Genomic DNA, 16,104 nt, shown 5'->3' with positions numbered 1-16,104 from the left:
CTGGCATCAGGGTCATTTCTAATGAGTCAGCTCTTTGCATCAGTTGGCCAAAGTATAGGAACTTCAGCTTCAGCATCAGTCCTTCCAGTGAATATTCAGGACTGATTTCCTTTAGGATGGACTGGCTTGATCTCTTTGCAGTCCAGGGTACTCTCAAGAGTCTTCTCCAACACCACAGTTCAAAAGCATCAATTCTTTGGCACTCTGACTGAAACGGGCATTCTTCAGCTCCATTCATATCCTGGCTTTATAAGATAACTGAGAACTCCCTGAACTGACAACGTGGTGTATGTTTGTGAGCTTATATGTTTTCTTGGGAAGCCAGTGTGTGGCTTTCATCATTTCCAAAGAGTTAGGGAACCCACAATATTTAATACTGATCATCATGATGACTTTCTGCTTACATTTTTTGGCCTGAGAATATAAATTTTGCTATTGATGTATGTTAAAGACTTGTATACTGGGCTAAGCTTGTTAAATGTTTTATCACGATGGAACCTGGGCCTTTATGAGCCTAGGTCCATAGAGATATTTTCAAGCACTCAGGAATAGAAAGTCCAGGCACAGTTTGCCCTAGCCTAGCAGAATACCAGAACCAGGGATGGACAATTCACTCAGCTGTTTACTTTGTACATAGTTTTCCCTAAAATGTGAAAATTGTGATTTAATAATAGTACTGTGTTTCTACACCATGTACTAAAGGTATGAGAGGTTTTTTTAAAAGCATTGAAAAGGGTGACATTAAGATGATCATCTTACAAATCATGGTGTGTGGAATACACCTTAGACCATGAACCTCAGTTTTGGGGGATTTTATTTATTTTCTATGTATGTATGAAAAGTCTATATTTGCCAGAAAGATTAGCTCCATCTATTCCTCATTCCCTCTATGGGACTGGGGAGGGGGAAAAATTTATGGAAGATTCAGATTGGTTAAAAAACCCACAGCAGGAAGCCTTTTGTCTTACTAAAATATCCTGGTTACAGGGCTTCCCTGGTGACTCAGCAGATAAAGAATCCACCTGCCGTGCAGGAGCCATGGGTTGGATCCCTGGGTCAGGAAGATCCCCTGGAGGAGGAAATGGAAACCCACTCCAGTATTCTTGCCTGGAGAATCCCATGGACAGAGGAACCTGGTGGGCTGCAGTCCATGAGGTTGCAAAGAGCTGAACATGACTGAAGTGATTTAGCATGCATGCATTCCAGTTAACAGCTGGGAAAATTAGGGATAACCCATTTGCCAGATAGCTGGACATTGGCCAGTTTGAGGAAATCTTCAATACAGGATCTTAGCAAATTCTTAGTTTGTTGTTGAATTGACCCATTATGATATAGACATATCTTGAAATGATCAAAACTTGTGAGTTATAAGTAAGGTTGTATTTTCCTCGATGAGAATTAATTGTTGTGCAGCCTTACTGGACATGTCCCGATGTAGCCCTTTTGTACCTGAAGTTTGTTCATGTCTATTGGGTTTTAAGCATTGTTAATAATATAGTCAGAGCAACACTGAAGAGTTAGTTTTAGTGGTGTTTGCCAGCTCAACCAGCTGATTACTTTGTTCTGAGCATAGTTCGTATACCTGGTAGAGTTCTCTCATCTCTTATGCAATTCTTGTAGTTCCTGTAGACTTGCCTTCCAACTTGATTCATTCACTTTATCCACCCAGTGTATAAGTATTGAACAACTGTTATGTGGAATACACTGTTCTGTGCTCCAAGAATTAGTTCATTGCTTTAAGAGTACACACTTGGGTACTGTTTTGGAGAATTTTAGCTATGTTTTAACCCAGAGGAATAAATGAGAGAGAACAAGGAAATTCAGTAATTTTGTCAGTGTTCCAATATCAAAAATGATTCATATCAAATAGAAACACACACCTGGGTATTCTTTTTGCTGGCCACGTGACCCTCTACAGTTTTATGTCCAGCACTATGTAAGCAACAAAAGTGTTCGCGATAGAATTGCTCTTTTTCTATAGCCATCTTCAGAAGAGTTTTCAAAGGATTTGAATTTTTAGGGGATTTAGAAGGATTTTGCCTCATTTGGGCTGGAATTTTTGTGTCTCCATTGAAACCTGGAACCCAAACCAGACAGGTTGGGGTTCTCTTTCATTTAGAATGTCAGAGAACATCAAAGTGAAAAAGCCTATTTTGTTCTAGTACTTCATATTCATTATATTTTGTTTGTTTTAAATTTCTACTGAATATTACTGACTTCTCTTGCTTCTAATAAACTCTGTTTCAAATAAGTTACTTAGAAAAACATTGGGAGAAGATAAACCTGAGTGTAATGATCATGAACTTTTCAACTAGGAGTGTTAACTAAATTGTGAATCTTTTGGCAAGGTCACACAATCTTTTTCATTCCTGGTCTACCTCTTGACAGTTTTTAAATTTTAAGAGTTTTCCTTCTACCTAGTTTTTCTGTAAAGAGTTTCATGGTAGTAATATAATAGCAGTCTGTATGTACTGTTTTTCTGAACTTTTCTTTTTTGTAGCATTTGGGAATTTAGCAGAGTTTTAGCAAGTAATGATTACCACTACCACACCAAAAAATTGCTAACATTTCTAAAATACACTCACTATGAAGATTGAATTTCATAGGAGTTATGTAAATGCCTAGAACACAAGTGTTTTGTGTCATAACATTTTTTAAAAAAGAAGAGACACTTACTTCTGTTTATCATTATAAAATTTATATGCCATCATTGTAATTTGCATTAGACACCCTGGTAAAAAGAAGAAAACAAAATTATCTAGGGGGAAAAATCACCTAGGGAAATCCATTTAATATTTTGCCATTTGGGGAGGTAAGCTTTTGAATATATTTATGTATTTTTAAAACCTTTTTAAAAATGTAGTGCATTATCACACTTTTTAGTGCATATCACCTTTTCTGTCATTATATACTCTCCTTCAGCATTGTTTTAAAGAAGACTAACTTATATGAATGAACCATTATTTGTGAAATCACTTCTGCATTGGATACTGAGTTTGGGTGCAAGCTTTTGCTATTATAATTAATATGGTGATTAATATCCATATAGCACAATCATGATTGTGTATTTAGATTTCTTTTTAAAAAGCAATATTGTGATTTTAAAACATTTTTAGACAAAACTAAGTGATATGGAATTGTTTAATTCCTTCCTTGTATGCTTTCTTGTTTGTACACTTCATAAAAGAACTAGTTTTCAAACTGCTAACCTCAATTATTTAAAAACTGCTTTTAAACATTTGTTAGCTATATAGTTTTGACATGTTACTTAAGTAATCTAGTTATTAAACTTACAAGTTATCTTATGTTTAAGGAAATACCAATTATCTCACATTGTTTTCACTAACAGAACAGTGTATGATAGCTTCCATTTGGGGGTTGCCTGTAAACTAGAGCATATTCCATTGGCATTTTCCACCAATAATTTGGGAGCATGTTTTATGCCACTGTCTCCCTGGAGATGGTAAGTGAAGAATTTCTTGGATCTTAAGGAAGAAGAGGGATTACAAAATCCACAGTATTAATGTTTATATTTTTTTAAATAACCTTTTACTTCCTGGGGTTTTAACTTGTGTGTGTCTGTGTGTGTGTGTTCCTCTGTATTCATCATAGAATATCTCAAATACCATTGGAATACTTTACCCAGTCCCCTCCAATTTGTGGGTTTGCGGGCTGGTCCAGCAGCAGGCTTTGGAGAAGTTACTTGCTACCTTATTATAACATACTTAAACTCAATAGCAATTCAGGCCTTACTGGGTATTTACCTAATTTATTGTGGCAATGCGGTATTTAGACCACTGATTAAGTGAAGTCTGTCAGTATAGTTAAAAGAAATTAGAGACACTATCATTGCTAAATCACTTTACAATTCAAAGAAGAATTGTAAACATATGAATCCATTTAATTATAATAGTGCCAATTATAAGAGAAATTGTAACACTGAGAACAGTGGCTTTTATGTAATCATAATAATGGCATGTATTTATCTTGGTTTGGCAAGTTAGGCCTTTCTTTAATACTTGGCTTTGCCTAAATAGAATGTGGTTTGCTGAAACCCACAATAACCCCACACCCTCCAATTTGTTATTGCAGAAAATACTGAACAATAATCATGTGGTATGAATGATTAATGTATGCATGGGTTAGTAAGTATCTTTGAGGTTTAAAAAGTGTTTTTATTTACATTCTTCTGTTGGCTGAAGGTATAAAACAAATAAATACAAGTCCACATGTGTTACATATTCCCATTCCTTTTCATACGAGTGTTTGCAGCGTGTGCACAATCATAGCCTTTTCATTGTTTTCTGTGCTTTTTATTTTTGTTTATCTCACGCATATCCTTTAGTAATATTTTAACTGCAGTGTTTGATATGTAATCCAGTTTTAAATTTGCGAAGTGCTTTGAATTTAGCTTTATCCTAAATATAGAAATAATCAGTTTAGTAATATTTGAAGATTGGCAAATTTAATTTATAATGTGTTCAAAATAATACCTATTAGAGTCACACGTATTTCTAGAATGTAAAAAGATTACTCATATTTTCTGTTTAATAAGATTACTATTATCATGGAGGAAGAGGTACTATCTGGTGGTATAAACAAAATTACTGTGGAGTTGGAACATTTCTGTACTTTAATCTCAGGGCTTTTATTTATTTCTACTTCCTGCCTTTAGAAGGATAATTTGCAGCAGTTCCACACGGTGCATTTGTAGATGTGGAAGGAAATCCTACTTTCCTAAGCAGAGAAAGAAGGAATTTAAGTTTAATGAGGGCTCTAATAAAAAGAAAAAACTTTTAAAAATTCAGATAGATCTTTATTTTAAGAATAAATAGACCTTCAGTGAACACGTAGAATTCTTTGTAAAACCTATACATTATAAAGAACATTAGAAATCCAAACTGTTGAGTTATTGGTAAGTAAGGCACAGCCCAGAGAGTAAAGCTAAACATATAGTAGATTTTAAAACTTGACATCTGGAAGGGGTTAATATTTTTATTATATGAAATTTGATATAAAATTGTGGGCAACCCATGACACGGTTTGGAATACTTGATTATTCTTTTCTCAGTAAATAAGAGTGGCATACAGTTAATTTCAGCACTGTAATTGAGCAGTGCATTCTGGGAAGTCAAAAAGCACTGTAAGATGAGGAAATGTTTTAGGGACTAATCATGAGAAGAAAGGAGCCTTTCATAGCCCGTATGATGCTGTTGTCAGAGCTAAAGGCAGATAATGATTCGGTAATAATGGCACATTGTGAATATTTAAGCTGAAAAGATTTGGGCAAAATGAACAGACATTGTTGGTTTGTTAAAACTGAACAGTTGGTCCCTGGGCTTCAAAAGCGCTCTGAACTCAGTACAACATTTTTATTCGAAATTTTTCCTAAAACAAGACACTTTTTTGAAAGTTATATCAAACACTACCAGTATAAGACATTTTAAAATGATTTACTTGTTTAATTTTTACTGTAGAAATTGATAGTATGGGCTGTTTCGTGTTACTGAGAAGTTTAAAAGTTTTGTGTTTCTTCTATGTCTTCTAAACTTCTCTGGCAGAAGCAGTGCCTTCAAAGAACATTCTGATAGCAATGATGTAAAATATTGGATATAAAACCAAGAGTGTCAGATTGCAAAGAAAGTGAAGTGATGTGCATTTTGTTTCTAAGGTTTCTAATACACCCCTAAGAGTCTTGCAGCTGGATTTCTATGTACCTTGTCTTTGCTTCTCATTAGTATGTTTTCAACCTGTTTGTTTGCATTCTGGAAACATCTGTTAAATGCAAATTTATATAGCTCTAGTTACCCATTTTTGGGGTGAATGTTACCAGAATCTTAAGATTTGAGTCCTCATCGCCTTCCTTTAGCTTAGAACGGGAAGAGAACTGTACCCTGAGCCAAGAGCAGTATATTTCAAAACTTACACACTAATGGTGTGTTTTTAGAGTTGGTAGCACATCTGGGAAAGAGCTAGATTCTGTTTTGCTAAAGTGTAGGTAAACACACCAGTACCTATACTTTAACAAGCATTATGGAAAACCTTAGTGAAATGATGCTTTTTAAATTTTTAAAAAATCTGATTCGACTAGAAAAGAATACTTTTTAGTGTAAGTTTTAGGGTAAAATTCAACCTTTATGCGTGTAAGATATGTATATCTCCAGTGAGCTCTCATTTATTATATGTATGTTACAATGACATAAATAATTCCAAGTCTGGTATTTCTTTTATAAATATACTTTTCATGTGCAGTTTTACACAAAGACTGAAATGAAACAGATTTCTGAGGCTATACAAATGTTTTTTGTTGAGTAAAAAAGATTACTTATTAAAATGGCTTCACAATTTAAACCAAAATAACTTTTTTTTTTTGGTTTATTCTCTGAGATTGTTTGAAGGGAAAAAAATGTTGCCGTATGTTTACACTAACATTCATTTTTACCCATATGCTTTAAATCTGTGTATTTATTTAACCAAATATTGTTTATTTTTAGAACTGTTTAATTTTTCTTTTTAACTGGAATTTTTAAACAGCAGCTCTTTTAAAATTAAGTTAAATAAAATTACACCATTTCAAGGACATTTTCTTCAGGATTTTGAACTAAGAAATAAGTCCTTTATAACCATTAGGTGAGACTAGTCTTTGGGCAGGAAATAGGCAGAGTCCAAAAGCAAAAATAAAGCAGAACAAATGTTTACCAGGAAAATTTACTGTAACCCAAGCAGATTCTTGTATCACTTTTCTAAAGTAGCTTTCATGAAGGGTGCTCCATGCAACTATGAGCTGAAGAGCCTTTCCTTGTACTTCTGCAGAGAAGCATAATTTGAATTTTGACAGTCTACCTGTACAGATTTACATTTTTTTCAAGTTTGAGAGGCGAGAATTGAAAATATAAAATGAGATTGTTATTTACTTAGAAGCTCCCTAAAATTTAACTTAAGATAAACATATCAAATTATATTTTGAAAAAAAAAAAAGTTTCTGTAATCACTTTTTGACTTTTTCTTAGATTCCATGTAATTCCAGAATTGTTTGGTCTAATTTTTTTTTTGGTCTGAAAGTATGGATTTCTCATTTCTCAGTAATTTTCTTTAAAATAATAGTTATTATCCCCTACTCCATCCTCTGTATTTCTGTTTGTTCAGATTAGCATTCTTTTATCAGACAACTTTGGCCATACTCAAGGGAATCAAGGCTGCTAAACTTTCTTAACATTTACCTTAAGGTTTTCTGAGGATATCATCTAAACCTTCATCAGAGGAACCTTCCAGGAAAATTAAATTTTGTTATAAATAATTTAAAGCCCATAATCAGAAATCACCCTGTTTGAAAACCGGCCTCTCCACTTACAAATTACCAGATGACTCTTGCCTAATATGAAGAGAAATGCTTGAGGTAGAACTTTTGTGGAGATGAAGAGAGATTTTTTTTTTTTTTTTTTACCACTAATAGAATTATATTTTATTTACTGAGGAATAGAACAATAAGGTCAGACAATGTGCTTAACATAGGATAATTATTAAAGAATTTCAGTTTGTTTTAAAAAATATTTTTGTTAATTTATTGTCTTGGATTCAGCTATTCAATTTAATTGTAAACAGTTTTACTTAAATCTAACAGCTCCGGGAGCTCAGCAGTGAAGAATCTGCCTGCAATGTAACAGACTCGGTTTGATCTCTGTGTTGGGAAGATCCCCTGGTGAAGGAAATGGCAACCCATTCTAATATTCTTGGCCTGGGAAATCCCATGGACAGAGAAGCCTGGCGGGCTACAGTTGGTGGGATCGCAACCGAGTCAGACACGACTTAGCAACTAAACAGCAAACATTTTACTGTTTATACTGTTTTATATTAGCCAAAATACGTGTTTCAATATTTGCATCTTACACTCCATGGAAATAGGGTTTTGGGTTTTTATTGTGAAATATGTTTAAAATATAAATGCATACGATTGTCTCTCTTGAAGAGTCATGATATACATTATTCAAGAGTCTGAGAACTTTTAGCAGTTCCCAGATTTGTCAGTGGAATTGTTTTTTGTTTTTAACTCCTGTGAATCCCCCCAAAATACTTTGCAAAATTATGCCCTGAGTCTTTTTTTTTTTTTTTAAACTCTTTTAAAGTGAAGAAATTTAGGATTTTTGGTTCCTTTTAAAGGTGTAAAAATCATCTTTCTGCTCGAGGGGAGTCCTTAAAAATGAATATGTTCTGGTCTCCATTTGGATACCAAGTGCCTCTTGGAGGGGGACTTTATCTCAAGCAATGCTGCTTGATTTGGCTATCCACTCCCGTGGCCCCCATCCATCCAGTCCATTGCAATTTACTTTAAGTACTTCAAACTGTGTCCTTGGAAGACAGATTTGCCTGGAGCCATTCCAAGTTGGCAAAGGGATGTTCTAATAAAGCTCTAAGTGGTACTACTTGCTGATCAAGAGGAGAGGGGAAGGCTGGTGACAACGTGATGCTACAAAGGTCATTTCATATGAATCTAAAGTCCATTTTTAAAAGGTCTCCTTTCTTTTCATCCCATAATTTTCTGCACTGCAAAGATTCGTTAGTGAGGCTCTCTTTTATTATGTTATGCCTACCAAGAAACAGACTTCTAAAAAGTACTAATTTTCAAGATTCCTGACATAGGAATCCATTGTACACTTCTGCTTTAAATTTGTCCCATGCCTCAAAAAATGTTTTATCACTTCCAGTCTTTTTTAGGGGAAAAAGATCCATCAGAAGGAAATTGATTTGAAGATTTTAGCCTAAAACTTAGTAAATATTCAGTGTAAAACCATCATATAAATTTTTATGTACTTGGTATCTTTTTGCCTAGAAAAGAGATGGAACAACTGTGGCAGGAAATTTTATCTTTTATTATCAAAAAAGAAGTTTGCTGTTCTCATCTAGTTGACGTCTTCAGTATTTGCTGAATAAGCATACGTGATTCTTTTTCTATCATAATATGTATCTAAGAGATCTTAGATTTGTTAATATTTGAGCTCTCATTAGTATGAGAGGTGAGTCTGATTTAGTGTTTGAGCTAAAAATCTTAAGAAAAACACATAATACAACACCAACTCTATAATCTTCTTACCAAATAGACTGTAGTAATTCCAGAGGATTTAACACATTTATTAGATAAATGACGTACAGTTTCAGAGACCATAAACATACGTTTAAAAACTGTTGTAAGTGAAACAGGCTCTTGACAATAATTCGTATAATCTAATTAGCTAATGTATCAGTTGTTAATACTTTTTAAGATATCCTGTAAACAAAAATGAAATGTTGGGTACCCAGCAAACATGTATGATAGAAGAAAATCCAACTCCAGCAGGAAAATAGTATTTGTGGAATATGTGATGTGGCACTGTGGTAGCATTACAAGAGATCAGTGACCAGCTGGGGTTAGTAAACCTTTGCATCTTGCTATCGACATTAGGCAGCCACTTGGTAAAGCCTGGAAAGTAACATGTGCCTCAACAGTTAGCACTTAGAGACTGTGTTTTAACAAGTCTGCAGATATGTGTTTACATGATAGACCATACTAACACCTTTTAGTGTTATCTGTCAATCAAGATTTAATACTGTTCCTTGATAAAATGTATCTGGTGTTCATTTCCATTAAGTTATCCTACTTACCTTGTGTTTTTACGTATTCTGTAAGAATTCATGACTGCCTGACCTCTTGGCAGTCTTCTGTAAACTTCACATTAACCCTGCTTCCTAGGGATTGCAGGGGTCATTTTCACCCCTGTGAAACTGAAAGGTCCAAATGATTGAGTCCAAAGACGCTTGAGAAGGGCTCTGCAAAGTCTCGCCCACCTCCAAAAAAAAGAAATGCTTTAGTTTATGCATTTGGCAACCACGGCTCCCATCTTTTTATTTTTATTTTTGGTGAAAGGATTTTACATCAGACAGATATTATTAAAAGATTTTATTTAACACTCAGATGCATTTTGTTCTAAAACGAATGCTTGCTCAAGAGTCTAAGAAGGCTTCATGGGAAGAGCAAAGCAATCTAAGCCATATGTATTGGGCAGGTTGCCAGTTGTTTGCCAATATGCCCAAGCCACCTGGCTGTGCATTCAGCCAAGTATGCCATTCCGACCAGCCAGCTTTAACCTCCCGGCTGCTTTTCAGAGCTTAGGAAACTCCGAAGGCCGGGAGCTGCACTTCATTTCTCCCATGCCAATAGTTCTCACTCAGACAAACGGCACAGCTCCACTGACCGGTAACTCACAGACACCCATTTTGAATGAGCTCTCCTTTTGTTTAAAACACCATTCATTGGTGTTGAACCAGTGCCATAAGATGAGTCTGGAGATAGCAGACTGAAACCTTTACCCATATGCCGTAGACAGACACTTTGACTGACAAGCAGCGTTTTATTCCCAAGTCTGCAGTGATAGGGTTTTATGATTCTGGTTTGCTGAGATTTGGGTTGACTATATTTGCCACTGGTTTCAATTTTTATTTTGGGTGCTTCTAACTTTTAAATGTTTGGAAACGTTTGTTCATTTGGTTTTTCCTTTTTTGTTTAGTTTAGACATTGGTTCTGCTGTTGCGTAATTTATGTATCAAGCCTGATTTCATAATCTTTGGCAATCTAGGTCAGGGATTGTGCAGAACAGACAACTTTAAAATTCTGGTTGGAACCTTGAAGGCTGGTTTGTCCTTTCCCAAAGTCACATTAGGGGAAGTCTTACTACTAAAAGGTAGCATTCTTTCTTTCACCTGATCATAAGAATTATGTAATGTGTCTAATTTCCTTTTTTGCCTTGGCTCCTAAGAAACTCAGAGATAAATTTAATTCTTAGCCTCAGTAGATAGTTCACCCTAGGTTTCTGCCCCTGTAACTTCTCTTCTTAGCCTCTGTTGTTTTGTTCATATCTTTCTTTCATGGCCTTAAATTTGCATTTGTGTGTGTATGTATTTGTGAATTTAATACATAAATGTGAACCATCTCAAATCATTTTGGGAATGTAGGTGTGATAATGGATAAGTAAACATAAATTCAGTGTAGAAACTTTATTCTTAATTAAAATCTTTAAATGAACTTTTCTAGTATCATTGCAGGTGTCTCAGATTAATCATCCCATGTTTTACCTAAAGGGAGCTGTGATGATTTAGGCCTAGAACTTCATTGCTGTAAATTTCTGCATGAGGCTTGGACTGGCTAGTTTATAATTTCCCATCAGTATTGTGGTCTGTACATTCTTCGTGGATGCCATTTCCCTCTTCCTGGCTCAGTGACCACTATCTCTCAGATCTTGAAGATCTGTTTTGGCTTGGCTCCAATTTAATCAGTCTGAATGGATTCTATTGAGTAACTTGACTCATTCACCCTGCTGAAGAGAGTCTGAATACACTATTTCTGAGGGTTTAAAAAAAAACTATTATAAGGTTCTTTTTGACTAGAATTGTCAGTCATTTCAGGAAAAACATGTGATCTGTGTATGTGTGTGCCTGCGTGCATTTGTGTGTGTATGTGTATTTTGGGGGCCCATTTTTCACTCCACTTATAAGACCCATTCAAATTGTAACATTTTGGCCTAAGTCCTAGGACACACTCAACAAAGCCCCGAGAAGGTGGAGCTGCACCAGCTTACAAGATGGATAGACTGAGCTGGGGGAAGTGTCCCAGTGGGCTTTTGCAGTCTGTCAGAGGAGCTGCAGCTGTAACCACCCATCTGTGCATCCTTGGCTTGGGCTGGGCTTCAGTGTTGAACACTTACCCTGAAGAAAGATGTTCAAAAGGAATGGATGATATGGTTCAAATAATAGTGGCCAAAATGTGACAGGGCTAATGCTTGAAGAGAACTATTGTATTCCACAAACTGTAAGATTTAGCCTTTTGGCATTTCTAAAATTGTAAAATTTCTGCAACGTTCATTACATTGCTTGTTTTCCTATATCCTCCTAGGAAGAAATACTGGGCTTTAAGTTTATTTTTTTTATGTGTATGTGTGGATTTTCAGCGTAACCTTAAATCCAAAAGAATCTTGACAGCCACATTCATAGTGTCTTCTCTGATTCATGTTTTTAATCTTATGAGTTAAGCTTTCTGCAGTAGGTAGCCATCTTTCATATCTTAGTTCCTGAGCATTGGTTATCTCCTCATTCATTTTGAAATAAAAATTCTTCTTTTGAGAACATTTGTGAGCAACAAGAAGCTCAATAATTCTGGACAAAGAAAAGACTGTTAATTATTTAAACTTTTATAGGTTTTTTTTATAAGATCTGTAAAAAAATCTTAAAAGGACCCACTAATAACCAAGAATGCAAATATCCCCAAAATAATACAAAAAATTTCCCTCTTTTTGATATAGAAAAATGATTTAGATCATTTATATTTAAGAGATTTATACATATGCTTGATATAGCAGATGAATGCATTTCAACCATGTGATCTAAAATAAGTCATTCATGGGGTGCGAATAAAAAACCAACAAGACTCTTTCTTTTTCTTTTGTTGGATCAAAAATTTCATATGTATATATACTACATATACAGTGTGTATGTATGTATGTGTGTATATATATATATACACACACACACCTCTGTGTCAATCAGATTGAATTAAAAAGTATATCACTTAAAAAGTGTTCTTGGAAAAGTAAACTATTACGCAGTTTCCCCCATTATCACCCCTCTAGCCAATTACTCAACCATATATTAAAGAGAAGAAATATCTATTGTGTTTATGCTTGAAACTTTGTTATATGTTTACAGTGCAGTGAAATTTATATTCCATCTCTTACAAATTTTCCTATACTCAGATCCCCTCAAACATCATTTCTGCCTTAGAAAGGATTCTTAGGCAGTTTTTCTTTTTTTAAAGTCTCTTTATTTGATTTCACTCAACTATATGAGCTTATCAAGCAAAAATGGAGTGTTCAATCAGATGTCATCTCAATGAAAAATCATTTGTGGATTTATTTATTGAGTACCTACTACACTTGGTGCTAAAAACCCCATCCTTGCCCTATGGAAGATTAAAGTGAGATTAAATCAGGAGCCCTGTGTCTTTGCTTCTTCCCCAACATTCATTTATTACCCTTTCAATCTCATTTTCTTGGAAAATTCTTAAATGTTGAATTTTCAATTAAAATATAGGATACAGGTGCAAAAAACATTATTAAAAGTGATTTTGGGCAAAAAGGATTTGATAAAATTCAACTGTGATTTCAAATTTTTAAAAAGTTTTGATAACCAGTAACAAAGGAGAATAATATCCTTAACATAATAGAATTATCTATATCAGAAAAAGATCATACATAATGAAAAATATTTCATCAGTGAGGATGAAATATTTGAGTCATCCTCACTAAAATTAGGAACAAAGATGAGTTGTTATCACCATTATTATATAACGTTCTCCTAGAAATTATGTCCAATGTAATAATATACAAATCAGAAAGAAAAGAGGAGACAGAATTATCACTCTTTGCAAATGATGTAAACCACTTATACAAAGAGTTTGACAAAAAACATGTGGAATTAATAAGAAAATTTAGCAGAATATCTGATTAAAAGATAAATACCTTCAAGCAATAAGTTTTCATCATCTAATCATCTCTAATGAGAAGCTATGATGGAAAAATGATCTCATTTAATAAAACAATAAAAATCACAAAATATCTAGGAATAACCTTAAAGTAACTTGGCAGTGAATTGATGAAAAGGCCTGCTCTGAAGCTGGTGTTCTGAATCGTGAGCGTTATAGGAACGGGAAAGAATGGCACGTAAAGATCTCGTCACTTACGCATTCCTCTTATGTTGCAACCTGGAAGTTATATCTTACTCCTCTTTCATCGTGCCTCCTAACTAATCAGCCACCAAGTTCTGCCAAGTCTGCCTTCTTTTTAGCATGCAAGTCAGTTCCCATCTTACCCCATGCTTCCTTTAGTTTCACACCCTTATTATTTCCAACCTACTCTATCTTTTGCCTCCTCTTTTTGCTCTCATTCTTTCTGTGTCATCCGTATGCTATTGCCAGGGTGGTATTTCCACAAAGAGAATAATCACTGCTTTCCTGACATCTCTTCAATAGCTCCATCGCCTACTATAGAAATTCTGTGTTTACCAGCAATCCAAACAGGATGCTTTATTCTCTGCTCCCCCCACCCCACATACCTCTAGTGTCATTACGACTCCCACCTCCACCTTTCACAACTGCTTACATTGCTGTTCAGCACTCTGATCAGGCTCTGCTGAAATACTTGCAGTTCACCAGCTCTGTGCCTTATCAGTGCCTCGGTTCTGCCAGATCAGGGTGGTGCCGTTGCATGTTCTGAGTTACTAGAACATGTAGCCTCCTCTACTGTTACTCTCCATCCATATGGCTTTGCAGCCTGGAAAACTCCAAATCCTCTTACAACATTCAGTGTAAGCACTGTAGCATTTGTAAGACTATTGCAGTCACAGTCTTGCAAAGTTACTTACTTTCCCTGTTCCTTTAGCATCTTAGTATATAATTCTTTCATTTTATGTACCACACTAGACTGTAGCCATTAGTAAACCCCTAGTAGGGTAGGAATTCATTGTTATCTCTAACCTTAAGCACAGTGGCTAGAACTTGGATGCTCAATATTATTTGCTGAAATGACTATCAAGAAAATTTTCTTTAAATTTGAAATTCGTGAAGTTTTATGTTTTTGAGATAATTTTATGGTTATACAATTTTTTTTCTGGATTAATTGCTTTAAACTTTCTTAGTTTTCTGGCATGTTGGAACTCAACAATAGCTGGCATAAAATGTAAGTACACAGTTTTAATGTCACAGCTGAAGTTTGAAAAATACTGTTTTTTTTGCAGGAATTAATTATAAAGTTTTATGAATTAGGCTATAATTTGTGTTTATGGTGTTAGTGATAATCATTTCTTTATTAAATGCTAGGTTAAGGTCACCAGCTTATTTACTAATGTTCACAATCAGGTAACATGTTTTATTGAAACTAATAAATGATACAGAATCATAGATGTATAAAATTCAGATCCATTAAAATATTTATTGAGATTCTTTTATATGCTTAGGACTGAACTGGGTTTTAGAAAAGTATAGAGCAGCTCAATCTTGAAGAAAATTATATAAAGGAAATGACTTGCTTATGTAACATTCAGACCAAGATGAAAACAAAAGAGTATTTCATCCTGCGATACAAAGTATTGTCACCCCCATTTTATAGATAACAAACTGAGTTTCAAAGAAGTTGGTGACTTTACTATCATTACAAAGCCAGCTGTTAGTGATGGGTTTCAGGCCAGGACCTAGATTTTTCAGTCTCTGACGAAGGACTCAAAAGAGTTTAATATGCTAAAAAGGAATTTGATGAATTTGAAAAATGTAAAGCAAGTCCACAAAGAACAAGAAACAGAATCGTAATTCATGAATTTTCTGTTTCCCCCTTTTTACTTATGAATTTATAGAAGTAAATATTCAGTAGGTTATATCTAAATAATAAAACATGGCATTTGGGTGGCTCTAATATTTTGTAGGCATTCCAGAAGCACTAATTAATCTAAGTTCACAAATATTCCTCTGAGTGATGGGACTAGACCATTTTAACTAAAAGGGAAATTGAGCCATATATATTATATATGTACATATTTATGTAAAGCATAGTAGAGCAATATTACACTGAAATTTTATTGCTGTGAGTTTGGGATGACATCTTATAAGTGGCAAAGCCACAAGTGAGTTATGCAGGTCATCTCAACTCAATGCCAATAAAATGTTTTTACTGTACCACATCATCCGGTATTCTGCCTATGCTACAAATTTAAAAGAGAACCAATTTTAGAAATTTCCAGAGTTGTAAAAGTTTTTATTGGCACTATATTTCAAACTTGCTGGCTTGTAAATATTAATTCCATTAATTGTGGTAAAAATTAATGCGTGCATGTGAATGCATGCTAGTTGTGCCCAGCTGTTTGCCTCACTGAGGACTGTAGCCCACCAGGCTCCCCTGTCCATGGGATTTCCCAGGCAAGAATCTGGAGTGGGTTGCCATTTCCTTCTCCAGGAAATCTTCCCAACCCAGGGATCAAACCTGCATCTCTTGCATTGGCAGGATTCTTTCCTACTGAGTCACCTGGGAAGCCCCA

At 34.8% G+C, this 16,104-nt stretch overlaps 1 protein-coding gene across 4 annotated transcripts in view; it reads left to right on the top strand.

The window, feature by feature from the left end:
• Positions 1-16,104, top strand: part of NFIA (nuclear factor I A) — a 399,012-nt gene that overhangs the window by 140,805 nt on the left and 242,103 nt on the right. Inside the window, exon 3 of one of the 4 annotated variants that reach the window (XM_070780245.1) lies at positions 1-16,104. This exon is cut by the window's left edge and continues 115,648 nt beyond it; it is cut by the window's right edge and continues 21,448 nt beyond it. The exons of the other annotated variants lie outside the window; for them this stretch is intronic. The gene's annotated coding sequence lies outside the window, so the exon portion shown is untranslated. 4 annotated transcript variants of the gene reach the window in all.

Source organism: Bos indicus, chromosome 3 (assembly GCF_029378745.1).
Source record: "Bos indicus isolate NIAB-ARS_2022 breed Sahiwal x Tharparkar chromosome 3, NIAB-ARS_B.indTharparkar_mat_pri_1.0, whole genome shotgun sequence".
In the NCBI taxonomy this organism is placed as follows: domain Eukaryota; kingdom Metazoa; phylum Chordata; class Mammalia; order Artiodactyla; family Bovidae; genus Bos; species Bos indicus.
This window is presented reverse-complemented; position numbering and strand designations above follow the sequence as displayed.